This window comes from Schistocerca piceifrons, chromosome 3 (genome assembly GCF_021461385.2).
Source record: "Schistocerca piceifrons isolate TAMUIC-IGC-003096 chromosome 3, iqSchPice1.1, whole genome shotgun sequence".
Lineage (NCBI taxonomy): Eukaryota > Metazoa > Arthropoda > Insecta > Orthoptera > Acrididae > Schistocerca > Schistocerca piceifrons.
In genome coordinates this window covers 870,567,420-870,584,593 of record NC_060140.1, presented here as the reverse complement: position 1 = coordinate 870,584,593, position 17,174 = coordinate 870,567,420, and positions in this window count along the sequence as shown.

Here is a 17,174-nt window from a genome sequence, read left to right as displayed (position 1 = left end):
AAGTATTTCTATTTGCTGATGACACTAGCTTCATAGTGAAGGATGGTGTGTGCAACATCGGCTTGGTTTCAAACACTGTAGTTCATGACATCAGTTCATAGTTCACAGAAAAAAAACTAACTCTAAATGACAGTATGACTCAATTTTTACAGTTTCTAACGCTCATTCAACAAAACCCGACGTTTTAATTTCAGGGAATGGGCATAAGATTAGTGAAACTGAACAGTTCAAATTTCTGTGTGTTCAGATGGACAGTAAACTGTTGTGGAAAGTCCACGTTCAGGATCTTGTTCAAAGATTTCATGCTTCCATTTTTACAATTCGAACGCTACCTGAAGTGAGTGATGGTTCGACACGAAAATTAGTCTATTTTGCTTATTTTCATTCGCTCATGTCATATAGTATTGTATTTTGGTGTAACTCTTCCCATTCTAAGAGGATATTTTGGCTCAAAAACGGGCGGTTTGGGCAATAAGCGCTGTGAATTCGCGAACCTCCTGTCGACACCTGTTCGCTAGTCTGGGTATTTTGACATTGGCCTCCCAATATAAATATTCTTTAGTGTCGTTTCTTGTTAACAATATCAGCTCATTCCCAAGAATACGCAGCTTTCACTTAGTTAAAACTCGGCAGATATCCTTAGCTCTTGTGCAGAAAGGTGTTCAGTATACTGCTTCATCCATTTTCAGAAAGCTACCACAAGAATTCAAAAATCTTAGCAGTAACCCACGCCCTTTCAAATCGAACCTTGACAGTTTCTTTGCCGGCCGGAGTGGCCGAGCGGTTAAAGGCGCTACAGTCTGGAACCGCACGACCGCTACGGTCGCAGGTTCGAATCCTGCCTCGGGCATGGATGTGTGTTAGTGAGGTTTAAGTAGTTCTAAGTTCTAGTGGACTTATGACCACAGCAGTTGAGTCCCATAGTGCTCAGAACCATTTGAACCATTTTTGAACAGTTTCTTTATCGGTCACTCTTATTCTGTTGAGGAGTTCCTTGAAAAATTAAGCTGATTCTTATGTTACATCGTTGATTTACTTACACTTATGAGTTGACTTATTTTGGATTCATAAACGTTTTATTTTTATCATACACTGACACTCTCCATTACTTGATTTCCTCCTCAATTTGATCCTAAGAAACTTGACGTATAAATAAATAAAATCAAAAGAGTTAATGCAACATTCAAACTTCGTCTTGAACATTTTAATAATACTAAAAAGAACGGAAGACGCGCTCGTTCATGAAATGAGACACGCTTTTAACTATCACCGACAGAGAAGCCTTATTATGTGAAACTCGTCTAGTTCAGAGAAGCCTTAATTATTATGTGAAACTCGTCTAATTATTAAAAATATTAATTTGCAGCATGTGAAAAGTGTTTTAACTGATACAAAAAAGATTATGCGGGCTTAAAACACTGTTTCCTATAGTCTCTAAGAATCTGATTACAAATACACTCCGGCAGTTGTTGTGGGCATAAGAGAGAAATCGAGGCTATAGACAGCATTTCCGTCTGAAAGAGCGGAGTGCAGATTCGTCTTTCCTTGTCTTCACACTGAAATTGATATTGGCAAGTTGTCAATAGCAGGCGATACTAAATCAGCCGTGAATGGCATAGGCAAAGAAATATAAACTCACGCGGAACAGCCAAGACGTCATCTTTCCTCCGAAACTTATGCCAAATATGAAGTCGAGACAGTGAGACAGGAACTTACAAAACTAAAACGTGAGATATCACCTCTCACTGTTACGCATTTGTTTATCCCTGTAGTTGTTGCGAATTTGATCTACTCAGAATACTACGGACTACATGGTAAATAGCAGTACAAATTAGCACGCACATTCATCGCTAATCTTCACCGCCAACATTGAACTTAAGATTTTTAGGTGGTATGCAAAGGATGGTTACTATAACGTAGGCTAGTTGGGATAGTCTCGACTATGTGGGAAGAGTGCTATACTTGAGACTTCGTGAAAGAGATGGGAAAAAATAATTTGTCTGTGAATAACGCAACCAGCCAATAATTCTTTTGAAAAACTTTATTCACATGACGTCACCGGTTTCGGGCTATCATTCCCATCATCAGATCGCCAACGTTTCTGATTACATTGTATTGTCCGCTCCAGCAATACAAAAGAATAATCTGTCATTCATATCTATACTCATTGTAGGACCTTTCTTACAGTCAAACGAGCAACACGTTTTTCTGCTTGGTCACACTTCATTATTTCCTATTTTGATGATGCGTTTCGGCTGACTGCCATCATTGGGTAAAATACTTCGAAACATCTGAGCAATGTATATCGTCAAACAGTACTTGATCTGCGAGGTGTAGGTGCATACTCGAACGAGCAATTACGTTTGTCGATATGGAGTAAAGCGGGACTATAAGATTAATTTCAATTGGAACAAATTTTTCCGGAAAATTATTAACTAAATTTTCGTTTTATTCATGTAGTATTACTTCTATTGGTATACCTATCCTATTGATCAAAGGTGGTCGTACACGATTTCCAAACATTTATGTTAGGCTGTTATTCGATTTACTCTTATGATTGGACAAAAGGGCAGTGTGGACATTCGGATAGTGGTCGGGGCTATTTGAATAAGGTAAATTGTTGGCAAATACAGAATTAAACCATGTGAACAGTTAGCTGTAAATACAATAATTTCTATTTAATATTCACTATCTCTAATAATACAGTAGTAGCCTTTGTGAACTGTTTCTGTTCTCGTAGATCACCTGCATCGTCCACAGAAAAATTGCTTATGGCCTCTCGTATCGACACAGTATTCATGTAACCAGGTCGTACACTTTTGGCATTGTATCCATTTACGTTTATCTTTATCTGAAACACGTAACCATTTCCCCTGGCAGAATCCACATACCCATTCCATAGCCTCATCTTCAGAGTCTTTTAGGGGCACAAGATCGTCGACACTGCAACCTCAGTCGGTGTTTAAAACATTTCTTTCAATTTTGTTAGTTGTATTCTTGAATAGGCCGATATTAGCTCTCTCACTGGTTCCAAGATGTTTTTTCCGTCACTATTAGGTTCAAGAGCTTTATTCTTTGCTACTTTTTGCATCAGTAGGCCACACCTTCTTTGCCCTCATCACAGAAATGTTCTCTGGAGATGTGCCACGAGCGTCTGGTACAACTCTGGAAGTTTTTCTTTCAGGTTCTTTGTGTGCAGAAGAAAGGATATTCCGAGAGGAGCCTTTTGTGGTAGCTGTTGACGAATCACCGGTTGTTGCAGCATTTTCTGTGATTATTTGTGCGTTTTCTCTTAGGGCTTCAGCGGAGCAAACGACAATCCTCAATCGTATCTAGGTTAAATGGATAGATCCCCGTACAGGAAAATTCACTTACAGCTAAGCGGACTGATGCACTTGACATCCATGCTTCGCTGAATATCCCATTGAAATGAACTTTACCCATTTTGGTGTTGGGATTTCTTTACAGTCATTTTGTTGCCATCTCAAATTAATATATTGTGGGAGTCTTGAAAACACACCTGTCTGAATGCAGTAGCTCATGGGTAATGTGTGGCGGTAAACAGAATATTTCGAGCTCATTCTTCTGGCCGAATTCCACTGCTGATAGTGAATAACTTGACAGATGCCCATTGAAATAAGTACTTTCTCTGACAATCTCTTCTCTTGAAAACTTGAGCCATTTCAGAAATATTTTTTTAAATTAATCCATCTACTTTCACTCATACATGAATTTATTTTTGGTCCTTGAAGATAACAAGTTGTAACACTAATATCCATTAGAAGTAGGTTTATATAATGTAACTGTGTATCCGTGATTACGAAGTGTGTATTCTTTGTTGATTAAGGTCATTGATTTGTGGTAGGAAATTTAGAGTATTATAATGTATATGTGGAAAAAGCTAAATGATGTTTAAAATATTGAAATTTTATAATATGTGTATATTTAGAAGAAAAACGTTGTGTATTGGAAGCTGGTTCATGCTTAGGGCATGTATTACAAAATGTAAAAGATGTAGGGAAGTCCCCTCCGCAACGGAAGTGGCTCGGCGCGATGTAAAAGGAGGTTTTCGCCGTCGAACTGGACGGCTACCTGGTGGGAACGGAACACAGTCAGAGACAAGCCGTTGCACGGTACACATCGACGGTGCCAAGGGAAACAACTGGAAGCCGCTTTGCAAGGAATTTTGCCTCGTACGTGGTGTTGGCTGTTGCATAGTACTCTCAGCAATAAAGAATGGCTCTAACACATCACAAATCCGTCAGCAAGAAGAAATTGTAAAGAGCATTCAAACATCAATAGCCGTGAGTACAGTTATCCGCCACGACGCTTGCCACCACTACTTCGCCACTGCTCCACCAACTTCGTGCATACAGATATGTATCAGAGCATGGACGTGTTAATTTGTGTGAGTGATTTTAATAATAATCCAAGTGCTGTAAACCTGAGTTTAGAAAAATAACTTTTATCCTGATCATGACCCTATGCAGGATCCTCTCCTAAGTGTTTATAAAACTGAGACTCTTGTTTCAAATGCACTATTATTGTTTATTTATGTTTGTCAAATGTGCAAGCATTATTAAAAGAGAAGCTAGTTAGAATTCTACTAAAATACTCTCAACTTATTGCAAAGTATCGTTTTGCAAAAATTCAGTGCCACACTGCGTAAATGTTACTGTCTAAAATACCTGCTTCACAGGTGGTGAAAAAAGGCACAAATGTTATACTCATTTTAAACATAATTTAGCTTTGATTATATCATGAACGAATTTTTTAAGTTAATTGAGCTCAGTGTTGAATTATTTGCCTTGAAAAGTAAAAACAGGAACTAGTCCAAGTGAAGCTAAGAATTAAATTTAGTTGAATTGAATTTTGCTACTGAAATAATCATAGAGTTTGACTAGTGATACAGTATCAGTTTACTCGTCCCCACCATATTCTTCCCAATTAGAAAGATAATTGGAAAATTATTGCTACTAAGGAAATCTGGTAAATTTCTGTATATGGGAGTGTAAGCAGTGGAACTGTGGTATTATTTATTTTTATTTGTGGTATTTGTATGTCAGTTAAGTCAGAACCCCTCCTGACCAATTTTAATTCTGCACTTCTTGCAGTAACGTTTCACTACTGATCCATGTAACAATCATGAGTGTAGCTCTTATTAATGTGATTTTGGTATAAATTTGGCTTTCTATGATTGCTAGTGCGTGCAGTATTGGTGACTGCTGCTACACACAGCTCAGAGAGCTCTGTGTCCGTTTGTATCCTGTGTACTATTCAAAGCGAAATATTAATGAAAGTAACTACAATAACTAATATTTCATTTTCTGAAACACATATTTCAAAATTCATGTGCCTAACTGGGCAGGCAACCGTCCGATTTTTCATCCCTATATGAATTTTACTACTTTTATTGACCCCAAAGTTAAAGCCTGTTTAGTTTTTTTATTAATTACACTATATTCAAAATTATAGTCGATACCTTCATTCATTAGGCAGACACGCGGTCAAAGTCTCCCGAATACTCTCAGAGGGTAACATTAGCTTATGTCACAGTAGGTTACTGTTATAAAGTGGTGGTAAATATGCACGTGCCGTGTTGCAACAAGCAATAACCGTAACTTTCTCATCTCTTACAGCGCTGGTTAAAGAAACCTCTTTTCTTCCTTTCACTGCAATGACCTTAAGAGGTCTGTTGTTAAGTGGCAACCCAGTTTCATCCATGTTTTATATATGAGCTAGTTTGTCATGCAGGAAGATATTTGTGATAGTCTTATCGCTTAATGCTGCTGCTCTTGCTTTTCGAGAAGCACTCTGGTCAACGAAAAAGCGTTTCATTTCCAGAATGTTACACACCGGTCTGTCCCGGCTCTCTCTTTCCAGGGATGCTTGGCATTGTTCTTGACAGTGAGTTTGAAGGCTGCAATACACACTTCTTTCTATGTCAGTCGAAATCCTCTTTTTTCTTCAAATATACTATTCTGATGGCAACAGAAGTTTCTAAATATATAGCAAATATATTTGAATGTCCAGTGGAGATACCACAAGCATACTTTTTTTTGGTAAATGTTACTGATACCCATAGTGTCGGTACAAACTCGTAAACGACACTCCATAAGTTTTACTCTCTTCTAGTAGAGATGTACGTTTGCTTACTCTTCCACCTGCCTTTTGCATAGACTCCTTGTCCCATTCCATTTTACCTAGCCTCAACCTTCGCCAGTTCTACACAGCCATCATTCCAACACCACACCCAGCCTTTTTATTTCTCTCCTTTTCCGCATCTCACCCCCCCCCCTCCACCCCACCTCTCCCCTACCCTCCATCTAACCTGCTGCACTTCACTGTCCGCCGACCCCACCATTGTATCCTCCCCCCTCCACGCCCCAGCCTCCTCCTTATCGCCCACCGATTCGCCACTCCCATCATGCACTGGTGCTGCTGCTCGCAGTGTAGTTTCATTTACCTGAAACTGCAGTCATGTGTGTGAGTTGCGTTTGCGTGAGTCAGTGCATGTGCATATGTGTGTCTATTGTTGACAAGGCCTTAATGGCTGAAAGCTATAATTGTGAGAGTATTTTTGTTGTGCCTATCTGTGACTCAGCATCTCCGCTATATGGCGAGTATCAACTTTCCTTCTCATAATATTGTTTATCTTCACCATCCGAAATAACTGTTTGTCCAGACGAAAAATACAAAATGTTTCAAGCAAATCTTCTTTAGCCGTCAGGGGGACATCAATCAGCATGATTGACTTCATTGTAGCTTTGTTTTTCATAAAGATATGAACAGCGATATGACTTTTTTAAATGGTGCCCTGTATTTTTTATTCGGTGATTCATTTTCTAAGTATTGTTACAGTACATTATTCTCTAACAATACAACGCCCTGGCTACGAACCCATTCTACGAAAACAGCACTACAGTATCACTTTCCATTTTCGAGAGAGACAGATACAGAGAAAGAGAGAGAGAGAGAGAGAGAGAGAGAGAGAGAGAGAGAGCAATCTTATGTCTGTGGGAGAGTTTTTTTTTTTTTAATTTTGTACTGGATTTTGCAAATAACTGATGTACTTCAGTCAAGGACTTTCCGAAATTTTTGTTCACAATGTTAAAAATTTTTATCTTTGTAGTACTCTAGAGTACTTTGTTTGCACAAAATTTACTGTGGGGCGAGGATTACCGTAGCATTCCTTGGGAAGGAAGTAGAGGGTAAGGGAGGGAGGGGAATGACTATAAACATAACTTTGGAATGCATGAGAAAAGTGCAACGAAATTTAGTATGGCTTACTATCTAGGAAATACACTGTCCATTCGTAACAATGTCACCACCTGTCAAAAGCCTCAATAACCACCTTTCCAGCACAGACTTCTGCAGGACGTGCAAGAAGAGAGTCAGTGAGCTTCTGGAAGGTACCAACAGGGATGTGGAGCCATACCACTTCTAGTGCCATGGTCAACTGCGCTAGGTTTTTTTTCGTTTGAGACTCCATGGTGCGAACAGCCCAATAGAGGTGGTCCCACACATCCTCGACTGGATTTAAATCCGAGGAGTTTGGTCGCCATAGGAGCACGGTAGATTCATCCTGATACTCTTCGAACCATACACTGTGAGCTGTGTAAAACGTTCCGATGTCCTGCTTGTAGATCATACTGTGCTGAGGACAATCAAACAGCATGTAGCGGTGACACGGGTCCCAGGGATAGATGCTTACTTGTGTTTATTCATTATGCTTTCGAGAATGAAGAGATCACCCAGGTAATGCCCTTTGGCCTAGACTGTTTCAACGATTGTTGAAAAGTGTTTGCTTTCTGATTCTCCCAGAATACACGCCTAGGGCCTTCTGTACCATGGAACATAAAACGTGGTTCATCTGAAAAGGCCGTCTGCCGTCATTCAGTAGACGTCCATTTGTGGCACTCGTGCACAGATTCCAGATTTCGTCGCTGAATAAAGCTGTCTGCATGGGTGCATGAACCGGGCACCTACTGTGGAGACCCATATTCAGTAATTTTCGCTGAGCGTTCGTTGAAGAGACAATGTTGGCAGCCCCTTGGTTCAACTGGGCGGTCAGTTGCTCAACAGTAGCGCTTTAATTCGCCTGTACGCATCGCGGCAGGTACCGGTCGTCCCTGTCACCTGTGGCTCACAATGCACCATAGTTGCCTCGATGCCGGTTTTGGATACCGGCATTTTGCTATGCATGGTATACTTCAACCACTGCGGCACACAAACAGGTTACAAATTTATCTGTTTTTAAAATGCTTCCACCCTTGGCCCAATAGCCAGTGATCTCGCCCTTTTGGACGTCAGATAAACCATTCCGTTACCTCATTGAGAAAACAACTGCACTGTTTCCGTGTCCTTCCTGCACACTTTATACATCCTCCACTGCTAGTGCTGCCACTTGCTGTTTGTGAATGATTATTGGAAGTTGACGTAGAGCATAGTGGGTCGTCACATTAATGTGACTGGACTGGGTAATTGCTGGTGAGGTACTTAAGGGTGGGGTAGAGTGGAAAGGGGTGATATTTATCAACAGCAGAAAAAGTCCTGCAGTAGTTTCAGTTTTGTAGATTTTGTGTTTTCTGGCTGACTGGTGACAGTTCAGATGTCATTTAACCCCTAGGAACGGGGCTCGTGGAGGGGGAGAGGGTAAACATTTAGGTGTTGTATTTATACCTTCAAGAACTCACAGACAACCAACATTTTGCCATAGTCATATTTCATTTTTGTTCCTGTCCTTTACAACATTAGAATAAACATTTGTGAAACTCAGGGTAATATGTTGGCATTAAATCTACCTTGTACAGTGTTCTCCTAATAAGGTGGCTTAATATAGACATTACGTACTGTAACTGAATCCATCGTCAGTACTTATACCTGTTGGGACTCAAACATTCCAAATTTTTAAATGGTGACTTCAATGTAAATAATGATAAGGAGACATAGCATCATATTTTTTCTTGTCTACAGAGCTTTCTGTTAAGTACTCAGAAGTATTAGCCCATTTTATAATCAGATGAATGGCAAATCCCCAGAACATGAAAGAAGGTCACGTACCTTGGAAAGGTCTGGTGCGAGACCACTTACTCGGTAGGTTAAATATTCTGCTATTGTTCCTGTGTGCTTGTTTTTGAATGAAGCTAATGGACCTCTCTCCACAGAGAATTAATTATCCTGTAGAATATTTTAGTAAGAGGATTAGAAACTCTTAACAAAGATTTCTTTAAAATCTTCTTATATTTCAATACTGCGAAACGAATCGACGCCTCATTTATTTTCCAGAATCCTGAAGGGAAAGCGGAAGAATGTTTACCAACATCACGAACTGAGATTCATCGTGATGGCGGCTCTACAGAACATAAATCGACGTAAATCTGTGTTTTGCTCTTTGTGGTAAATGACGTCTGACTGGTGTTTTTTACAGGACGTCCATAAACTCCCACTATCATTTCACAAAAATAATAACTACGGAGTGGTTTGTTGTAAAACGTTTATCAGTTCCAAAAGATTTTTTTTCCTTTTCTGCTTAGTTTCAGACTTGACTGAGAGCATAAAGAAAGGAAAATGCGCAACGTGTCATTCGTTATGCTGGATCCAAGTCTGTGAGAACGGAATTATCGAGACCAATGTAGGAGGGCACCGTTGTGCAAAATAAGCATAACGAGGTAGTTCAAATACTTTATGGTGACAGGAAGCTTTCTTGGAAGTGAATATCCCCTGTGTCTCAAGAACGCATTGGCAGACTACATGCTGCATTTCAGCTTGGCCCCCAGAAGTCAATTCACCGTGCATCACGTCAACTGCTGGAAGCTAGATTAGCTCTCCTTAAAGTGTCGCATAACTGGTTACGCTTTTGTCGTACAATATGCAAATGATCTCACAAGGAGAACGTGGAAAGTATCTAAAACCGACTTCTCGGTAACTTCACACAGTGGAAGAGGCCTCAAAATAAGCGAACACGTGTCTACGTTTATCTGTAAATATTCCGCCGTTTCTGAGAAAACAACAATCAAAAGTTTCGAAGTGCCTTATGAGCCTTTTAACGAGCAAACCGTGCAACTACAATTGTGCCACAATGATTAGCGTCACGATTTTATACATTTTCGCTCTGTTTTCGAAACCCGATAATTATATTTACTTTTCATTTATCTACCCATGTCTAGAAGATTACAACACGAATGTTTTACAATGTGTAGTGAAACAACGTTCTCCTTATTCATCTAGTCATTGTGTGCTTGGTTAATGGAAAAATTATTTGAAACTGTTTTCCGTGAAATTTCTGTAGTTTATCTTAATTCAGTCAGTTGCATGCGCCATTTTTCGGAAAAGTGATCCGTTGTGACGCGATATTAATGCCAACGCGTGAAATCTTCAGCAGTGTTACGACGTTTCTCTCCCAAGTGAGATTCATATGAAGAATTGTCGCTGTGGGAAACCCGCGTTCGCACGATGCTTTTGGTGTTCGGTATTTGTCAGTTTCGAATTTTTCTACGATCGACATCATCCAAGAGAATGCACAAAATCTCTCTGAAGAAAAAACATAACAATAAAATATAAGAATTAAGAATTGATTTAAGGTTTAAATACAAGAATTTGGGAATTTATAATGATTGTAACCACCGATATTACCATACACGTTTATATTATATAATGAATGTATGACACTTATTGTGAAGCACAGTTGTAACGTCACAATTAATATATTGCCCTTGTATCTCCAAACTTGATAAGAAACGTTCACGTGCAAACCTTCTACAGATATGGGTAGATAAGTGAAAAATAAAATGAAATAAAATCAATAATCGGGTTTCGAACACGGGACGCAAAAATTAGTTGCTGCTGCGGTAGCCGCTGTGCTATCAGTTGGGCTCAAATTAGCACGTGCTAACAGGCACCTAAGTTACGTCGAAAACATTGACAGTCGTTTTCTCAAAAACGGTCGAAAGCCTACGAATAAGCCGAAACACGTGTTCGCATGTTTAGGCTCCCACTGAGCGAAGTTTCTGCGAAATCAAGTTGTGTCACCTACCGTGTTTTCCTCGTCAGCACTGTAGTCAAAAGATCGTCCTCTGCAGTATACATTCGAAAGTTCCGTAATGACCAGGGCATAATATCGACCGGTAAGCGCCGGAACGGCATGTAGGCATCTCCCACTTCTTTTTTTATTCACTGGAAGAAGTCGGCACCGGAGATATAAAATCATATGCGCGTAGTAAAGCGCAACGTAACTATCATATGCCATTGAGCCGGCACCAGAGTGAACGTGACAGACGATGACCAGCGTGATGCGCTGGGCAGGGGCGTGGGGTGTTGTACTTCGTGTGTGTGTGTGTGTGTGTGTGTGTTTTGTCACACCGTGTTGTGTTTTTCCTGTTTCTTCGGGAAATCAGGATTCTAGGTGACCCCGAGGGACCACGAGTATCTTCGTCATAATTCATCGCTAAAAGCTCTGTTAATTAAAACTGGACACATGTTCACAATTTAAATGTTTGAACATTGCGGTTGGCAGCCGTTGAAAACGTTACATCGTTGTCACAAAGAGGACCTACTCGAACTGATACATATCGATCAGAACTAGGTAGCAAAGTGACAATACATCGGGGATCGACGGTAGCACCTGTCATTTGCATTAGATCTTGCGGTTTTATTGTTTTGATTGCAAGAAATTATGTTTTAAAAACCTGAATGTCAGAACAGTATTTTGTAAATGATTTTTGATTGTCAGTTTTATGATAAGCTTCGAAAAATCGAAACTTGTGATTTTTTTAGCGTATGGGGTTAGGAGGGGCGGTAGGCGGGGGGGGGGGGGAGAAGGTTGGGGTTTGTCGTTCCGGCACCTAAATCTTTCTGAAGAAATTAAGCAGTGACGCTGGCCTCCATAGACGCTGACAATGAGTAATGAAAAAAAATGCCTAGTGTGAGACGAAGCAAAATTCCACATTTCTGAAGATGTGAATCGCAATATTAGGAGTTGAGGCTTCGAACACCCACTCAGTCCGCGTGACCACATCGGTGAAAGCATGAACGTTAATGACCTGTTTGGCCTAATGCACGATTGGGTGATGTCCCCATATTTCTTCGCAGAGAAAACCATAATGGGAAATGTTTACCTGGACGTGCTCGAACAGTTTCTGCTACCACAGATCGAAGAGCTGTAGCTTTCCATCATCTTCCAGTATTGTGGTGCACCCTCATATTCGTGTGTGAAAGATTCGTGTATGCTGAATGACATTTCCTGAGAAGTGGGTCGTGATCATCCTTCGCACGGCCTCCCACGCCCTCCTGACGCCATGCCTTTAGACTTTTTTTGTGTTGCTATGTCAAGGACCCCGTGTCCGTAACACCAGCCAGTGACAACAATACCATTCGTGCGCGAATCGATGAAACAGTCGGATGTGTTAATGCTGCAAATCCTAAGGTACATGTGCAGAAGCTGAATATTGCCTTGACGTTGTACGACTGGCGAGTACGGCACACTCTGAAATCCTAGAATCCTAGCATAACAGTAAATAATCTCAGAGCTGCTAAATGCTTTACAACGAGCCATGATGCTCTATGTTTAATGCTTTCAAAGTTGCAAATTTGTGAAGTGATAGCGGAATGTTATGGACGCGCTGTACAATGCAACATTCCTATCTATAGTAAAATTAACGTTCCTTTCTAAAAGCCGTAGACACATTTACGACAGATTACATCACAGTTAGCAGCAATGATGGATAAAGTGTGGCCCTATCGTGGGACAAACTGAATATTTGTTCGCGTCACGTGGCATAGGTGCCGTCACATTCTGTTGTAGCCATAACTGTGAGAGTAGAGCTATGGACTGGCAAGATGTACGATATCAGAGCGTTTGATCGAGGCCAGACCGTGGGTGCCCAGTGGGTATGATACCCTCCCTCCGAGGTCTTGTAGGTACTCAGAGTTAGACCTACCGCCTCCTCAGGTGCATTCTTCAGTATAAAGAGTATGGATGTTCTGAAAACTATAAAAACTATGTATCCTTCATGCATTTGGTGCAGGTTATCTCTTATGGAGATACGTCTACCATCTGCCTACACCAGCGACGACACGACAACCTACTACCCTATTACATTTAGCTGTTTATCAACATACAGTAATCCACAGGCACCTTATTTTTTCAGAAAGATAATGCGCCACCACATCACTGCTCAGAAGACTTAAAGCACGTGAGTCATCTCCCTTACAATACTCCCTCTCGTCTCCAGGCCATGAATCAGGGAAGATACCTAACGCCATATCCTAACTTCACCACAGCAGTCGACGTATTCTCGCATTTTCCTCAGTTTATTTGATTGGCCACTGGCGTTAGCCATTTTGCCAGGGTAAGTGATACTCAGGACAAGGATCGAGAGTAATTTAAGGAATATACGTGGAAGGGTGGCCCAACCTGAAGCGTCATTTATCATTCCCAAACAAATAGGTTTATTTAATAAATACTGTATCATAAGGCAACTGATAGTTATCAAGGCCCTGACAAATACATACAACTAGTTACAGTTTTTAAATTAAAATCACCATGCAAAAGGACATTTGCATTACACCTAAAATTACACTAAGAACATGTCAACTGTGCAATACAGTGGTCACACGATTAAAAACAGTGAGTAAATTAAATAACTTGCGGCGGCACTCTGTCCACGCGACTACCATCAGAACTCTCGGTTAATCTCGCAACAGGACTTGAATACCAGTTCACCAGACTTCAACTAAAAGCATCAAAATGCACACATCTGACTAGTTATTCTGCTCTCATATAGAGAAGATACGGGCAAGCTGGCCGAACGCTAGGCACGTGTAAAAACCGAAGCAAACAGTAGTAGCTCACTGATTGGCCACAATCATGTTACACATTAAACAACTTAAGTACTTAAATAAACTATCGGGCGACAAAAACACTGTTAAAATCATAATGAAAATTACAATCATTTCTTTTAAGGAATCAAGAAACTCAGTACTCAGTTGGCTCAAAGGCTTTCATTAGAAGCCCAAAAGGACATTACAATGATAGAAACACTGAGTAAATTACTTCCCAATTCGGCCACACGCCCGTCTCTGCACGATACCAAAGAATGATAATAAACTACTCGACTTGAGGTTAGAATGGGAGATCCGCAGAAGCGCGTGTGACGCGCCTACATCTAACTTCGTGCGATGACGAGAAAGACGCCGAAGCAGAAGGAACACGTGTCACTGCCCCAGACCAGCAGAACAGCAACGCGTCAACCGCTGCCGATACAAAGCTGTCAACATACATCAAGCAACAGACAGCAAACAAGTTTAATAGAAGTTAACACACACAGCAATACTTAAACGACCAATTAAAGATTATTTTAAAGGAAACTGTAAATTAAAACTTCAGTATTGGGTCGCCCCACCCAAAAGTACTGGGTCGCCCCGCCCAAAAGCATGCAAGTTAACATTCCTAGCAATAAGGAGAAACAATGTACTAGGTAATTTTAAAAAAATAATTACATACTAATTCCAATAAGGTCAAATATGTCAAACTATACTTCTAGTGGGGCCTCTTAGAGTCGAATGGACACTGTAATTTGGACACACACTAAATAGCAGATGATCAGTTAAAACGTACACCTGTGACTAGGAGGGCTCCTCAGCGCGGAGATAAGAGAGTGAGCAAATACAAACTTGCGCACACACGTCATCCACACGTGCGTACCTTAAGGCTTAGCGCACACAACTTAAGTAACAGACAAATCCAATAGCTCCCCCCAGAAAAGTCTATAAAATCTACAACAAACGGAAATTACAATCAGTAGTATAAAGTACTCAATGATAAAAAAAAGCAATATTTCAAATTCGAGGTGAAAATTGCAAGTACTAGCTTAGCACTTACAAAACCTCCAGAATGACACAACCAGACCCAAAAGGGGTCACTGAGAGGCATAAAGGAACCGCATTCCTCGGCAGCTCTCTCTGCGGGAGAATCAACTCTTTTTAAGTACAGAACTTACTGAACAGCCTTCATACATAATTTCAAATAAATGCCAAGGAGGGTAATAGCCTCAGGACTCCAGGTAGGCACCGCATAATACTGCTCTTCTGCTCGCAGCTGGTAACAAGTTGTCTGATACACCTCGGCGTATTTCGCAAACTACAATTGACTGATGCTCTACGTAACCAGACTGCACGCGACGAAAGCCACTCCTTGCCCGCTAAACTCGCTGGTAGCAACAGTCAACGCTGTAGGGAAATGTGGACCCCCTTAGCCCGACAGTCAACGATTTCAGCTCGCTGCGATCGCTAGGATGCTGAGAACTGAAGCACACGCGTCTATCTCTGTGTCCCACACGCTAATCACTATCACACAGTCCCAGAGATAAGATATACTCAAGCAAAGATGATACGACGAAGGCCAGATAGACGGAATGCTCGCTCAAATGGCGCTAGTGCACCACCACAGAAACCGCCATGGCTTAACCTCCCCCGCTCACGGCGGAAGATCGCCCTTGCCCCCTCCCCCCCCCCCTCCTCTCCACACCAAGAAGGAAAGAAACATTGATTAACAAGCTTCACCTGACTAAGATGAACTCGGAAGGTCTTTCCAGTGGCTAACTCCTTGACTAGTAAATTAACTTGCTCCACAACCTTGAAGATGGAACACGGACCCCAAAGTGAGAGGTCAGATTACCAAGACCACTCTGCACTCACCCCACAAAGTTTCTAACGAAAACCTTATCTCCCATCTTACACAGAAAGAGTCGACTGCCAAAGTTGCAGTGCCCTGTCTGATAGCCGTGAACCAATGCAATATTTTGCCTAGAACGCTGACAACTCTACTTTAGGAGACCCAGAGTGGTCGATGTGGGTAAAAGGTCATAAATATTCCACAAGTTGGAGTGGGGAGAATTAAGGGGATACACTAAAGTAAGAGCGACAGTAACAGCCTCAGATGCCTCATGCTGGGCGGAACTAAACGCAAAGTTGAGCCAGGGGAGAGTGCCATCCCATTTTCTCGGACACTTAGCGTGGTATATGGTTAAGGTCTCTTTACGATTACGACTGGCTCTCTCCGCAAAAACGGCGTAGTGGTTATAAGCCTATTGGCATTTTGGAAACAGAACTGTCTAAACTGCCTGGAGACAGAGGCCAAAGCTTTATCACTCACAAGGACCTTGGGAGGCCAAACCACAAATTGATGTTAGTTAGGTGATGGATGGTAATAGGGGCTGTAAGCCCTCAGGTAGGGAGCAGTTATGCAAACTGAGAGAAAGCATGACAACTACCAAGATGTAACGGTTGCCCCTCGTAGTACGTTTAATGGTTCCACGAAATCAATAAAGAGTTAATCTGTAGGATGCTGCTCTCGTTAGGATTGCAGCAGCCCCCTGGGCGAGTTAGTGTTCGCTTTACTCTTCTTTCACTACTTGCCCTCATTAATTAAACGGCAAAATTCCCACATACCTTCGTCAAGGTTTTGTAAAGGCCCAAATGACCACTCACGAAAGAGTTATGGAAATAATGAAAGATGGAGGGAACTAACTCAACAGGAAGACAAATTTTGGCTCACTGAGGTCACCTTGTTTGCACAAGACCCCATCCTTCAATAAATATTTCGGAACACACTCTGTGGATAACGCTTGCCTCGTAATTGGTCCCCACAACAGATTCTGATCCTGCTTGTCCTTAAGGCTACTAGACAATTGCGATACTTCGGCTAACACACCTCACACAATATCATGAGGCTCCCCAGCTTCACATTCAGCTCCTAGATCCTCCTCTCCAAACATGTGACTAAGCACGTTTGCTACAGGTTGTTGTAGGCTTTAAAGTGACTTGAAATGGAAGACTGATAGGCGGAGAGCCCATCTCGCAATCCTACCAGTTTTCTTGGACCTGGCCAGAACCCAATTCCATTCCTGACTTTCGGTTTCTAAATCAAATTCTCTGTGCTCAGGATAAAATTTGAACTTTCCAAGGGCGAGTAGAATGGCTAAGGCCTCACACTCATACACCGAATACCTAAGTTTGGGACCCGTCAGTCTCCTCGAGGCTAAAGCTAAATGACGTCTTTCGCCAACATCCTCCTGGAGAAAAACCGCGGTGACGCCAGCGTTCGAAGCGTCAGACTGAACAATAAATCTCTTGCCGAAATCAGACACAGCCAATGTCGGAGGATTAGTAATAGT